This window comes from Pteronotus mesoamericanus, unplaced genomic scaffold (assembly GCF_021234165.1).
Source record: "Pteronotus mesoamericanus isolate MK-2021 breed Mesoamerican mustached bat unplaced genomic scaffold, CSHL_Meso_final contig_40, whole genome shotgun sequence".
In the NCBI taxonomy this organism is placed as follows: Eukaryota; Metazoa; Chordata; class Mammalia; order Chiroptera; family Mormoopidae; genus Pteronotus; species Pteronotus mesoamericanus.
This window is the reverse complement of record NW_026555150.1, coordinates 12,432,650-12,447,177: the sequence shown is the minus strand read 5'-3', so window position 1 is coordinate 12,447,177 and position 14,528 is coordinate 12,432,650. Positions and strand designations below refer to the sequence as shown.

The following is a 14,528-nucleotide window of genomic DNA, read 5'->3' as shown; positions in this document are numbered from 1 at the left end:
AAAACATCAGCAAAATGAAAAGGGAGCCAACCATATGGGAAAATATATTCACTAATGATACATCAGATAGAGGTTGGATCTCCAAGATATATAAAGAACTCACTCGACTCCACTCCAAGAAGACAAACGATCCAATCAAAAAATTGGCAAAGGACCTGGGCAGACACTTTTCCAAGAAGGAGATATAGAGGGCCCAGAGGCGTTTGAAAGGATGCTCAGCATCACTAGCCATCAGAGAAATGCAGATCAAAATCACCATGGGGTACCACCTCACATCAACAAACAACAGGTGCTGGTGAGGCTGTGGAGAAAAGGGAAGCCTAGTACACTGTTTGTGGAAATGCAGAATGTTGCAGCCACTATGGAAAGCAGTGTGGAATTTCCTCAAAAAGCTGAAAATGGAACTGTCTTTAGATCCAGTGATTCCCCTGCTGGGACTCTACCCTAAGAGCACCAAAAGGCCAAATCCAAAGAACCTATGCACGCCAATGTTCATAGCAGCACAATTTGTAATATCCAAGTGTTGGAAGCAACCTAAATGCCCATCAGTAGATGATTGGATGAAAAAGTATGGTACATATACACAATGGAATACTACACAGCAGAAAGAATAAAAGAACTACTACACTTCGCAACAGCATGGATGGAATCGGAGAGCATTATGCTAAGCGAAATAAGCCAGAGGGCAAAAGACAATTACCCTATGATCTCACCTATAAGTGGAACCTAACCAACAATACAAAGATGCAAGGAGAATAAGACCAGCAACATTGAAAGGAAAAGAAATCAACAGAGACAAGAGGGAAGTGGGGGAGGGGAAAAGTAATGGAAGGGGAAAGTGAAGGAATATATAGCAAGGACTCATGGACAAAACCAAAGGGGAAGAGCTGAGGGTGGGAAGGAGGGAGGGGGCAAGGGAAAGTGGTGTGGGGGAGGCAGAGACAAATGTATTTGAAAAAATAAATTAAGTTTTTAAAAAAAGAAAGAAAAAAATAAAATAAAATAAATAATAAAAAAATGAAGTGGTAGAAAAGAATAAATTAGTTTCTCCTATTGGCCAAAATCAGAAAAACTTACCTATTTGTAGCCCCATTGTCTATACTGTGACTGACACATAGTAGGTACTCAGAAATGTACCTGTGAGAATTAAGAATGAAATAAACTTGTCAACCTTAAGAAATAATAAAAATAAAAGAAAGTTCCAAATGTCATTCAAGAATATATCTATCAGGAATGAAGGTATTAAGTTTTGTAAGTACACTGTAAATTTTGGATATTAACCCTTTATCAGATGTATTGGCAAATATCTTCTCCCATTCTGTGCATAGTCTTTTTATTTTGTTTATGATTTCCTTTGCTGTGCAAAAACTTTTCAGTTTGATGTAGTCCCATTTGTTTTTATTTTGTTTCCCTTGCCTATGAGATAAATCCAATAAAAAAAATAGCTACAAGCAATGTCTGAGATTTTACTGTGTATGTTTTCTTCTACAATTTTTATGGTTTCAGTTCTAACACTTAACTTTGGTCCATTTAGAATTTATTCTTTTTTAAAATATTTTATTTATTTATTTTTAGAGAGAGAGGAAAGAAGAGAGAAAGACAAGGAAAGAAACATCAATGTGTGGTTGCTTCTTGCATGCCCCCTACTGAGGACCTGGCCTGCAACCCAGGCATGTGCCCTGATCGGGAACCAAACTCACGACCCTTTGGTTCACAGGCTGGCACACAATACACCGAGCTACACCAGCCAGGGCTGAATTTATTATTTTGTGTTGTAGAAAGGTGGTCTACTTACTTTTTTCTGAATATATATGTCCAATTTTCCCAACAGCATTCATTGAATAAACTATCTTTAGCCCATTGTACATGCTTGCTTCGTCTGTCAAATATTAATTGACTACAAAGTTGTGGGGTTTTTTTCTGGGTTCTATATTCTGTTCCATTGATCTATGTGTCTAATTTTCTGTCAGTACCTTGCTGTTCTGATTACTATGGCCTTATAGTACAATTTGATATTAAGTAGTGTATAAAACTCAACACCAAAAACAGAAACAACCCAATTAAAAAATGGGCAAAGGATGTGACTAGACACTTCTCCAAAGAGTACATACACATGGCCAATAGACATATGAAAAAGTGTTCAACATCACTAATCATCAGAGAAATGCAAATTAAAACCACAATGAGATACCATCCCACACCTGTTAGAATGGCCATCATTAATAAATCAACAAACAACAAGTGCTGGCAAGGATGTGGATAAAGGGAACACTTTTGCACTGTTGGTGGTAATGCAGACTGGTGCAGCCACTGTAGAAAGCAGTATGGAGATACCTCAAAAAATTAAAAATAGATCTGTCTTTGGATCCAGTGATCCCACTTCTGGGAATATATCCAAAGGAACCCAAAACATTAATTCGAAAGAACAAACGCACCTCTATGTTCATTGAAATATTATTTACAATCTCCAAAATATGGAAGAAGCCCAAATGTCCATCAGTAGATGAATGGATAAAACAACTATGGGACATTTACACAATGGAATACTGCTTGGCTGTAAAGAAGAAGAAAAATTTCACCCTTTGCAACAGTGTGGATGGACCTGGAGAACATTATGCTGAATTAAATAAACGAGTCAGAGTAAGACAAATACCACATGATTTCTCTCATATGTGGAATCTAATGAACAAATTGAACTAACAAGAAACATGGGGACAGACTTGTAGATGGAGAGCCAGATGGCAGTTGGGTGGGGGAGGTTAGGGTGTGAAGGGATTGACCAAAAAGGAAAAAGGACTCATGCACATGGACAACAATGTTGTGATTGCTGGGGGGAGGTTGGTGTAAGTGAGCTAAATGGTAATGTAAAAATATAATAAAAATTAAATTTAAAAAATAAAATAAGAGAATGAAGGCACAATTAAGACTATCTTATAACAAAAGCTAGCAGATTTCATGGCCAATGCATCTGTAAAACAAGAAATGTTAAAGGAAGTTCTCCAGCCTAAAGGAGAATTATATCAGATAAAAATATGGATCTAAACAAGAAAATGAAGATCTCCATGATGGTAAATATGCAGGCAAATATTTTGAAAATTTTTCTCATTTTTAATTTATTTAAAAGATAATGACCTTTAAAGAGAAAAAGATGAAATATTGTACAGTTTATAAATATGTAGATTAAAATCCCTGTCCATAACAGTGGAAAGGGTGTAAGAGGGAAAATGGAAGTATATTGCTCTAAGGTTTTTACACTATATGTGAACTGGTTTAGGATTATTGGAAAGGAGAATAGAGTGAGTTAAAGATGCATATGGTAAACCTTAGAGCAGCCACAAAAATAAAAACGAAAATGTGTATCTAGCAAGCCCATAATGGAATTTTTTGAAAAAAAATCCTAAGGAACAATTAATACAAGTCAGGGCTGGAAGGTCATCACTATTCTAGAGTTACGGTTGATCCTTCATTTCAATGGCTCCTTACAGTGCTCTCTGATTATCTTTCAGAGCCTTCAGCATGGATTAGTCTTAAGAACTTTCTTCTTTCCCATATTGAGTCCCTAATAGAAAGTCTCTAGTGCATCATTACACTGAAAGCTCCCTCTTCACTAGGAATGAGAAAAAAGAAATAGAGATAAATATCAAAAAAAAACTCCTGTATTTATTTTTCCATCCCAGACCTCTCTTCCAATTTTTAAGCTCAGGTATGCAATGGCCTATCCAATATTTCTACTTGACACTAAAACCCAACCCAACTGTTTAACAGTTTGAAAGAAATATAATTCAGAAACCATACATTTACCCACTTAAAATGTACAATTCAATGGTTTTTAGGGTATTCACAGAGTTTTGCAAACCTCATCACAGTGAATTTTAAAACACTTTCTTCTTCTCAAAAAAAATTATGCACACTTTAGTTATTACTCCAATGTTCACTTGTATTCCCTGCCTTAACCAATCACTTAATCTACTTGCACTTGTACATTTCCTTATTCAGGGCAATTCATATAAATGGAATCATATATATGTAGCCTTTTGTGTCTGGCTTCTTTTACTAATATTATGTTTTCAAGGTTCATCTATGTTGTAGCAGCTATAAGTACTTTATTCATTTTCATAGTTGTAATATATTGCATGAATAAATATACCATATTTTGTTTACCATTCATCTATTGGTGGACATTTCATTTGTATCTACCTTTGGTTATTATTAATTATTTTATATGAAAAATATTTAGAATAAATTTCAAACTTTTGATCTTGGCCTAAAAGGCCTAACTTGGTTACTGCTTAATTCTCCTACCTTATCTCCTATAACCACCATTGCTCACTGCCCTTTAGTCATATTGACTTTCTCTTTGTGCCTCAAAAATGCCAAGGCATGTTTCCAACTCAGGGCCTTTACATTTTTTAAAATTAATTTATTTTTCAAATAAATTAGTCTCTGCCTTTCCCGCACTACTTTCCCCTGCCCCATCCCCCCTCTCCCTCCCTCGATCCTTCCCTACTTTGGCGTTGTCCATGAGACCTTGCTATATGTTCCTTGACTTGCCTCTTCCCTTCCTATCCCTCTGCCCACCCCTCCCACCTCCCCTCTTGTCTCTGTTGGTTTCTGTTCCTTTCAGTGTTGCTGATCTTATTTTCCTTGCATCTTTGTTTTGTGGTTAGGTTCCACTTATAGGTGAGATCACATGGTATTTCTCTTTTGCGCCCGGGATTATTTCACTTAGCATAATGCTCTCTACTTCCATCCATGCTGTCGCGAAGTGTAGTAGTTCTTTTTTTTTCTGCTGTGTAGTATTCCACTGTGTAAATGTACCATTACTTTTTCATCCAATCATCTACTGATGGGCATTTAGGTTGGTTCCAAAACTTTGCTATTGTAAATTGTGCTGCTATGAACATTGGTGTGCATAGGTTCTTTGGATTTGGTGTTTTGGGATTTTTAGGGTATAGTCCCAACAGGGGAATCACTGGATCAAAAGGCAGTTCCATTTTTAGCTTTTTGAGGAAATTCCACACTGCTTTCCACAATGGCTGTACCAGTCTGCATTCCCACCAACAGTGTACTAGGGTTCCATTTCTCCACAGCCTCGCCAGCACCTGTTGTTTGTTGATCCGTTTATTATAGCCATTCTAACCGGTGTGAGGTGGTACCTCATGGTGGTTTTGATCTGCATTTCTCTGATGGCTACTGATGCCGAACATCCTTTCAAATATCTCTGGGCGCTCTGTATCTCTTCCTTGGAAAAGCATCTGCCCAGGTCCTTTGCCCATTTTATGATTGGATCGTTTGTCTTCTTGGAGTGGAGTCAAGTGAGTTCTTTATATATTTTGGAGATCAAACCTCTACCTGATGTATCATGAGCAAATATATTTTCCCATATGGTTGGCTCCCTTTTCATTTTGCTGATGTTTTCTTTAGCCATGTAGAACCTTTTAATTTTCATGAAGTCCCACTTGTTTATTCTTTTCTTTATATCCCTTGCTTTAGGAGACATATTGCTGAAAAAAATTGCTGCGTGGGATATCTGAGAGTTTCCTGCCAATGTTCTCCTCTAGGACTTTTATGGTGTTGAGACTTATATTTAACTCTTTTATCCATCTTGAGTTTATTTTTGTGTATGGTGTCAGCTGATGATCACATTTCAATTTTTTGCATGTAGTTGTCCAGCTCGCCCAACACCATTTGTAGAAGAGGCTATTATTACTCCACTTTATGCTTCTGCCCCCTTTGTCAAATGTTAGATGCCCATATAGACCCGGGCTTATTTCTGGGCTTTCTATTCTGTTCCACTGGTCTATGGGTCTGTTCTTGTGCCAGTACACAAGATTGTTTTGAGTATAGTGGCTTTGTAGTAAAGCTTGATGTCCGGTATTGTTTTTCTTTCTCAACATTGCTGCGGCGACTCGGGGTCGTTTATGGTTCCATATAAGTTTTTGAAATGTCTGTTCTATTTCTGTGAAATACATCATTGGTATCTTAATAGGGATTGCATTGAATCTATAAATTGCTTTGGGTAGTAGGGACATTTTGATGATATTAATTCTTCCAATCCATGAGCACGGTATATGCTTCCATTTATTTGTATCTTCCTTAATTTCTTTCTTCAATGCTGTACAGATTTCTATGTACAGGTCCTTTACCTCCTTGGTTAAATTTACTCCTAAGTACTTTATTTTTCTTGTTGATATATCGAATGGTATTATTTTTCTGATTTCATCTTCTTCTATTTCATTGCTGGTGTACAACAATGCCTTTGATTTCTGAATGTTGACTTTGTATCCTGCTGTTTTGCCAAATCCCTTATTAGGTTGAGGAGTTTTTTGGTAGAGTCTACAGGGTTTTCTATGCACACTATCATGTCATCTGCAAACAATGATAGCTTTACTTCCTCCTTTCCTATTTGGATGCCTTTTATTTCTTTTTCATGTCTCACTACTGTGGCTAGGACATCCAATACGATGTTGAAAAGAAGTGGTGAAAGCAGACATCGTTGTCGTGTTCCTGATCTTTGTGGGAAGCTTTTATTTTTTGCCCATTGAGTATGATGTTGGCTGTAGGTTTTTCATATATGGCCTTTATGACGTTTAGAATGCCCCCCTTTATTCCCATTTTACTGAGTGTTTTGATCATAAATGGGTGCTGTACCATATCGAATGCTTTTTCTGCGTCTATTGAGATGATCATGTGATTTTTGTCTTTTCTTTTATTTATGTGATGTATTACGTTTATTGACTTGCATATATTGAACCATCCCTGCATCCCTGGGATGAATCCCACTTGATCGTGGTGGATAATCTTTTTAATGTATTGCTGGATGCGATCTGCCAATATTTCTTGGAGGATTTTGGCATCTATGTTCATCAGCGAAATTGGCCTCTAGTTTTCTTTCTTTGTAGCGTCTTTATCTGGTTTTGGGATTAAGGTGATGCTGGCCTCATAAAAGGGGTCTGGGAGTCTTCCTTCCTCTTGGATTTTTTGGAATAGTCTGAGAGGGACACGGGTAGCTCTTCCTTAAATGTTTTGTAAAGTTCTCCTGTGAAACCGTCTGGCCCAGGGCTTTTGTGTGTCGGGAGTTTCTTGATGACTGCTTCAGTTTCCCCAGCTGTTATCGGTCTGTTCAAGCTTTCTGTTTCTTCCTCCTTCAGTGTTGGAAGATTGTACTTTTCTAGAAATTTGTCCATTTCATCAAGGTTTTCAAATTTCTTGGCATGTAATTGTTCATACTAGTTTCTGACAATCTTTTGTATTCTGTGGTATCAGTTGTTATTTCTCCTTCGTTTCTGATATTATTAATTTGGGTCCTCTCCCTTTTTTTCTTGATGAGTCTGCTTAAAGGCTTGTCAATTTTATTTATGTTTTGAAAGAAGCAGCTCCTGGATTGGTTGATCCTTTGAATCGTTCTTTTCATCTCTATGTCATTCAGTTCTGCTTTAATCTTGACTATTTCTTTCCTCCTACTTGCTCTGGGATTTATTAGTTGTTGTTTCCGCAGTTCTTGAAGTTGTAGTGTTAGGCCTTTTATTTGAAATGTTTTATCCTTTTTAGGTAGGCGTGTATTGCTATGAACCTCCCTCTCAGGACTGCCTTTGCTGTGTCCCATAGGTTTTGGACAGTTGTCTGTTCATTTTCATTTGTTTCCAAAAATGTTTTTGATGTCTTCTCTTATCTCATTATTGACCCATTCATTGTTTAATAGTCTACTGTTCAGTCTCCATGAGTGTGCAAGTTTTTGAGGTTTCTCTTTGAGGTTGATTTCCAGTTTCAAGCCCTTGTGGTTTGAGAAAAAGCTTGGTATTATTTCAATTTTCCTGAATTTTCTGAGGCTAGCTTTGTGTTCTATCATGTTGTCTATCTTTGAAAAAGTTCCATATGCATTTGAAAAGAATGTGTATTTTGCTTCTTTGGGATGTAAGGTTCTTTAAATGTCATTTAAGTCTATTTGATTCAGTGCATCATTCAGCTCCACAATATCCTTAATGATTTTTTGGAAGACCTATCCATGTTGACAGTGGGGTGATACAATCCCCTACTATTAGTGTGTTGCTGTCCATGTCTTTTTTGAAGTCATCCAAGATTTTCCTTATATACTTGGGTGCTCCTCTATTGAGTGCATATAAGTTTACAATGTTTATGTCTTCTTGATGGATTCTTCCTTTGAGTATTATGAAGTGTCCTTCTGGGTCTCTTTTTATGTTCTTTGTTTTGAAATCTCTTTTGTCTGATATAAGTATTGTATCCTCTGCTTCTTCTCTCGCTCATTTGCTTGGAATATTTTTTTTCCATCCCCTTACTTTCAATCTGTGTAGGTCTTTTGCTCTGATATGGGTCTCTTGTAGGTAGCATATGTGCTGGTCATGTTTTCATATCTATTCAGTTACCCTACGCCTTGTGATTATAACTTTTAATCCATTTACATTTAAAGTTATTATTGATTGTTATTTATTCACTTTTTCCTTTTTTTTCTGTGTACCTCTCTTTCTCATTCTTTTTTTCTTTTCGTCTTCTAAAAGCAGTCCTTTTAGCACATCTTGTAGTGCTGGTTTGGTGGAGATGTATTCTTTTAGCCTTCTGTTGTCTGGGAATCTCCTTATTTCACCTTCCATTTTAATTGAGAGCCTTGCTGGGTAGAGCACTCTCAGCATCAGGCCTTTGCTTTTCACATCTTGGAATATTCCTTGCCATTCCCTCCTGGTTTCTATTGTTTCTCTTGATAAGTCAGCTGCTATCCCTATTGGGGCCTGCAGTAGTTACTACCTGTTTCTCCCTTGCTGCCTTTAAGATTCTCTGTTTGTCTCTGAATTTTGACATTTGAATTATGATGTGTCTCGGAATGAGTCTCATTGGGTTCTTCTTGAGTGGGACCCTCTGTGCTTCCTGGATTTGTGTGACTTTTTCTCTCCTCCAATTAGGCAAGTTTTCCATTATTACTTTTTCAAACAGGTTCTCTATCCCTTCCTTGTCCTCTTCTCCTTCTGGTATCTCTATTATATGGATATTATTATGTTTCAGGTTCTCCAGCATTTCCCTCAATGCCTCTTCATCTTTTTTAGTCTTTTTCCATTTTCTTGCTTTTTCTGGTAGCTTTTTTCTACCTTGCATTCCAGCTCAGCAATTTGATTCTCTGCTTCATCTCGCCTCCTTTTGATTCCTTCTACTGTGCTCTTCAATTCAGATATTTTATTCTTCATTTCCTCTTGCCTCTTGTTGATAGTTTCTGTGTCCTTTTTCATGCTGATCGAATTTGCAGTAAGTTCCTCATAGTTTCCCTGTAGTTTCTGGTAATTTTCTCTGAGCTCACTGGGCTCATTGATCTTCCTTAGAACCATTGTTTGGAACTCAATATCTGAGAGCTTACTTGCTCTGCTTCATTTAGTTCTCTTTCTGGGGATTCCTCCTTTCCCTTCTGTTCGGGGGTGGTTCTTTGTTTTTCCATTATTCTTGACACTTTCGTTTTTTGCTTCTGATTCTCAAATTGATCTGTCTTGACTTCCGGACTTTGTGGTGTAAACTTCTTTTGTAGGAGACCTGAGAGATTCACTGATGCAGTCTCCCTGATCTCCTGAACTTGCTCCTCTATGGATGCCTTTTATGCTGTCTATGTTGTCCCTCTGGAAATAATTAGATTTTGAATGTTGTTTGCTTCTTCTTTCATTGGTCCTAGTCTCCAGCTGGTTGACTGAGGTTACTCTGTCCACCACGCCTTGTGTGTTTTTGTTAAGATGCTCCCAAAACAAAGCCACAAAACCCAGGAAACAAATCCACACTCACAAAAATAATTCTCCTTTGCAATCCCACTATCAACAGCAATTGCACTAGTATTAATATGGCTCTAAAGAGATTAAGACTATTAAAAAAAGAGCCAAAATAAACTATTAGTATATAATCTAGTGACTTAACATGCACAAACTTGATGGACCTGAAATGAATGTTAAAAAGCTATGTAGTAAAGAAAGTATCGCAAATCATGGTGAAGAACACAGTGGATTTCATATTGGTAGCCTCTAGTATTTACTACTGTTTTTTTTTTTTCTTTCTGGACGTGCCTCTGATGATGTCAGATATTGACCTCATCTGACATTAGGCAGTCTGCTCAAGACTTCCAGGAATCTACTGTCTGTGGCTGTCTTGTTCAGTTGTTAATCTAGTCGCTGTGCACTCAGCAGTCAGGCTTAGACAACACAGGGTGGGGCAGATTTCCTCCTAGGGTGGGGCTATTTTTTCCTCTCATACTTTTGCTGTTTAGGGTGTGGTCTGCCTGAGCAAGATGGCTGCTGCTGGCCCTAGATGATGCTGCTCGTTGGATTGAGCACCATCCTAGGGAACAAAGGGTCACCAGTTTAATTCCCTGTGTATGGCACGTGACTAGGTTGCAGACCAGGTCCCCAGTAGGGGGCACATGAGATGTAACCACACATTGACATTTCTTTCTCTCTCTTTCTCCATCCTGTCCCTTCTCTAATAATAAATAACAACAACATATATTTAAAAAAGATGACTGCTGCCATATGGGGGATGACTCAGCACCAGGATCCTGCCAGCTATTTTCTTAGTTCTCTCCCCAAAGTCTCTGTCCCCAGTCTCTCCCCACGTGTCTCTAGTCCACTCTGCACCCCCTTTATCCAGGGATCTACTATCTGTGGCTGTCACTCTGCACTCAGCAGCCAGGCTTAAGCACCACAGGGCCAGGGCAGAGTCGCTCTTGTGGGTGGGGCTATTGTTTCCTCTCACACTGCTGCCACTCAGGGGTGTGGTTTGCTTGGGCAATGTGGCTGCTCTCCGTATGGGGGATGAGTCAGCACTGGGATCCTGCTGGCCATTCCCTCAGTTCTCTCCCCAAAGCCTCCTTCCTCAGTCTATCCTCAGGCATCTCTAGTCCAGTCTGCCCCTGCCTTTGCTCCAGGCCAGGGTAAGTGACAGCAAATAAAAATTTATACGTTCACCCTTTCAATGACTGTTTGTCCTTCCTGCCACCCATCTCTGCCAGAGAGCAACCCTGCTGCTTTTTGCAACTGGCTGTTACTGGAATACTTTTGGGGCTCTGCTGCTATAGGTGGCGATCCCTGCTTATTATTTACACCCCACTCTTCTCAGGGGAATCCAACTGGCCATTTAAATATCCATCTGGCATTGTTTCCCATGGGCACCCAGCCAGCCTTCTTGTATCTTCCACCATACTCCTTACAATCAGGTTGTACTAAAGCTGATTCTTCTGTCTGTCGAATGTTACAAGGCTTCTCTCTCCCTATTGTTCAGTTGTTTATTCCAGATGGTTTCTCCTCAATTTAGTTGTAATTCCAGATTGCTCCTGGGAAGAGGTCACTGTGACTTCCATTTACTCCTCCACCATCTTGCCCCTCCCAAACATTGCTTTCTTTCCATATTATCTATGTGAGAGAGCAATTCTCCTTGGTCTTAAAATTTGGTAAGATGACAGATGAGACTGGAAGTAAAATGAAAGATGAAGCTCTTTGGTTGCTATTGAAAAGGCTCTGCTATTTATCAATGTTGGATATTTTAGTCTTTACTGCCGAAGATGTGGTGCTTGCTCTTCATAATTCCCTGAATATGAAGCAGAATGCACATGAAAATGTAATTCTTTATTCTAGATTCTGGACAAAGGAGAGATTGTTGCTAAGGCTTTGGAAAATAAATCTCATTCCTATAGACCTTACTATTTTAAGTGGTGCAGGATTTTCATTTTGTGTACTTAAAGGTGTTACCCTGAGTAAAGCTATCTACTCAGAGAAAGCGTAATCATGAGATGCACAAAATGGTCACACAGATAGAGAAGCTTTCAGTGTCTACCAGGAATAGTTGGCTAGATTCTGTCAGTTGAGGCTGATTTTGATGCTTTTAGAACGAACTTTATTCAGGTTTTCCCATAAGAGTTTCTTAGAATATTAATGCTCATCTAGTCTTGCATGCAAGTCTCTCCTTACTTTTTTCTGTTGAGTTGCATATCTTAGATGGTTTCTTTGGTGTGTTCTATGCCCAAACTCCCTTCTGCTCTGTCAATGGGCAGAGGAAGCACAGCAGAGAGGGTAGGGAAGAGTTCATAATACTCTAGTTTGTGACCCTCAGATTCTCCCCCACCCCAAGCTTCTTCTTTCCACCCTCAGTCACTCTCAGTCATATTAATTCCAATATAAGGAACCCAGGACTTAGTTATGTTATTAGAAGACTTTATTTGGTCAAAGTTGGCATTATCACTTAATTAACCAGGCAGAAGGTAGCCAGCAACAAAGTAGTGGAACCATACAGGCAAATTAAGATAGAGAAATGACCCCAACTCATCTGACTCACAGCTTTCATTTATATTACAGTCTTTAGGACAGCCTCAGGAACAATTTAAGAGATTGCACATCAACAATCTCAATAGCTTCATTTTATTCCTTTGTCATTCCTCTATGTTCCCAAACAGAACCCAAGAAGTAGAATAATATAGAGGAAAGAACATTTATTTATGGTTTAGGAAACTGGGTTCTAATGCATAGTTGAACCATTATTTAGTTCTGTGAATTTGAACAAACCTCTTTCAATTCTTGGGCCTCAATTTCTATTTCTGTAAAATGAGGGAAGCATAGGCTACATCATTTAGAATATTGAGAGCTATGACATTCCAAGAATCAAATTAAGCACACATCTTTGCTCTATCACTTGCCATCTGACCTTGGGCAAGTCACTTACCTTCATTGTAACTAGTTTCTTCATCTGTAATATGAGAGGTTAGACTATGTTGTCACTGCCAATCCTGATATTATATGCTACATTTTCTGAGGCCAGAACATGTGCTGACTATCTATGACAAGGAAAATCTTCACTAGACATTTTGGGAACAGAAAGTTGTGTGTTGTATCCCCGTGCATGTACTTGCATGTTTGGCATAACTCATTGGGTAGGCCTAATTTTCCTACAGTTGCATTTTTGCTCATTTCATTTCTTGTCCAGACAAGTGTGCGATTCATTCTGTGAATGTAATTAAACACATAGCTAGAGTTTCTAGAGATTCTAGTTCTTCCCAAAAGAGGAAATACATTTGCATTGGGAACTAAGTACCAAGATATCCTTCCTAGGAGCATCAGCCCTGTGAGGTGGTGACCACCATGTGGTGTGCACAGAGGAGTAGTGGGGAGGTAGAGTTCCCACTGCACAGTGTCACCTACTTCAGTGCTTGCCATCATGCTTCTAATGTTCCCATTTAAAATGCTTTCATTCAACTGTCAGAGGGAAGGGGAGTTGGAGGGCTGGGTGAAATAAGTAAAGGGATTAAGAAAAAAAGAAAAACAACTCATAGACACATACTACAGTATGGTGATTACCAGAGGGGAAAGGGGTGGCGAGGTAGAAGAGGGTAAAGGAAGATATAAATGGTGATGGAAGGAGACATGACTTAAGGTGGTGAACACAAAATACAATATACAGTTGATATATTATAGAATTGTACACTTAAAACATATAATTTTATTAACCAATGTAACTCCAATAAATTCAATAGAATACATTTAAAAAATAAAATTTTTCATTCAGTGTTTCCATATTTTAGTCAGGTTGCAAAATGTTTGGTGGCCTAGAGTTGGACTGCAGCTTGCTAAGAGAGCTTACTTGACCAGGACAATTTCAAATACTTGAATTTAAAGTCCTTTGGGCTGAAAATTGCCAACTGTGAGCCATAATCTTCACCATTTCATTTTGTATTACGCTTGGCTCGTTAACTGTGTTGCAGGATGCCAGTGATTTATGTGGTTTCTACTCCATACTCTGTAGCTCCTCCTCAGATGGGAGTTAGGCACTTGGGAAGTTGATTTTCTTTCAGCCTAGGAAGACAGGTCTAGGTAAGATCTTAAAAGTTTAAAGAGATTTAATATGTTGTTATGTTTTCCTGAAGTCCAAAGAGAGTTTCATATTCTAGAATAACCTGCTTACCTTGTTCCCACCCATCCAGAGGATTTTAATCTGCATCACTTGGGGCCTAAATGTGGAGTTCCCCCGTGTGGGTGATGACTGTATCTGGCATAGAAGCTCAGCAGATTCTCTCAAGTCATATCATGGCTGGGGAAGAGAATGACAACTGGCCATGGAACCTGACAACAGAGGCATTCCCTAGGCCTGGACTTCAGCTTAAGAGAGGAAGATTGAAAAGAAAATTTAAAAAATGTTACATGTTCTGTATCATTTGAACTTATATTTAATTCCTCAGAGCTTGGAAAGAAGCATCTGAAAAAACCTTTTGGACATAAGGGTATGGGGGGAGAAATGGTGATGGAAGGCGACTTGACTTGGGGTGATGAGAGCACAATGCAATATATAGATGATGTATTATAGAATTGTACACCTGAAACCTATATATAATTTTATTAACCAATGTCACCACAATAAACTAAATAAAAAATATAGTAACACATTTTTTTTTTTTTTGCTTGAAGGGAAGAGAGCTCTTTTAGGTCTTGTGAAAAAGGTTTCCTTTCAGTTTACAAATAACTTAACTACTGGACTTGTTTTTCCAGCACTCCACCTCAAAGTTC

At 38.4% G+C, this 14,528-nt stretch overlaps 1 protein-coding gene across 1 annotated transcript in view; it reads left to right on the top strand.

Moving 5' to 3' along the window:
- The window catches only part of MBNL3 (muscleblind like splicing regulator 3), a 107,755-nt gene extending 105,936 nt beyond the window's left edge, over positions 1–1,819 (top strand). Inside the window, exon 10 of the mRNA XM_054577026.1 lies at positions 1,576–1,819. The gene's annotated coding sequence lies outside the window, so the exon portion shown is untranslated. The remainder of the gene's footprint in view (positions 1–1,575) is intronic.
- The last annotated feature ends 12,709 nt before the right edge of the window (positions 1,820–14,528 follow it).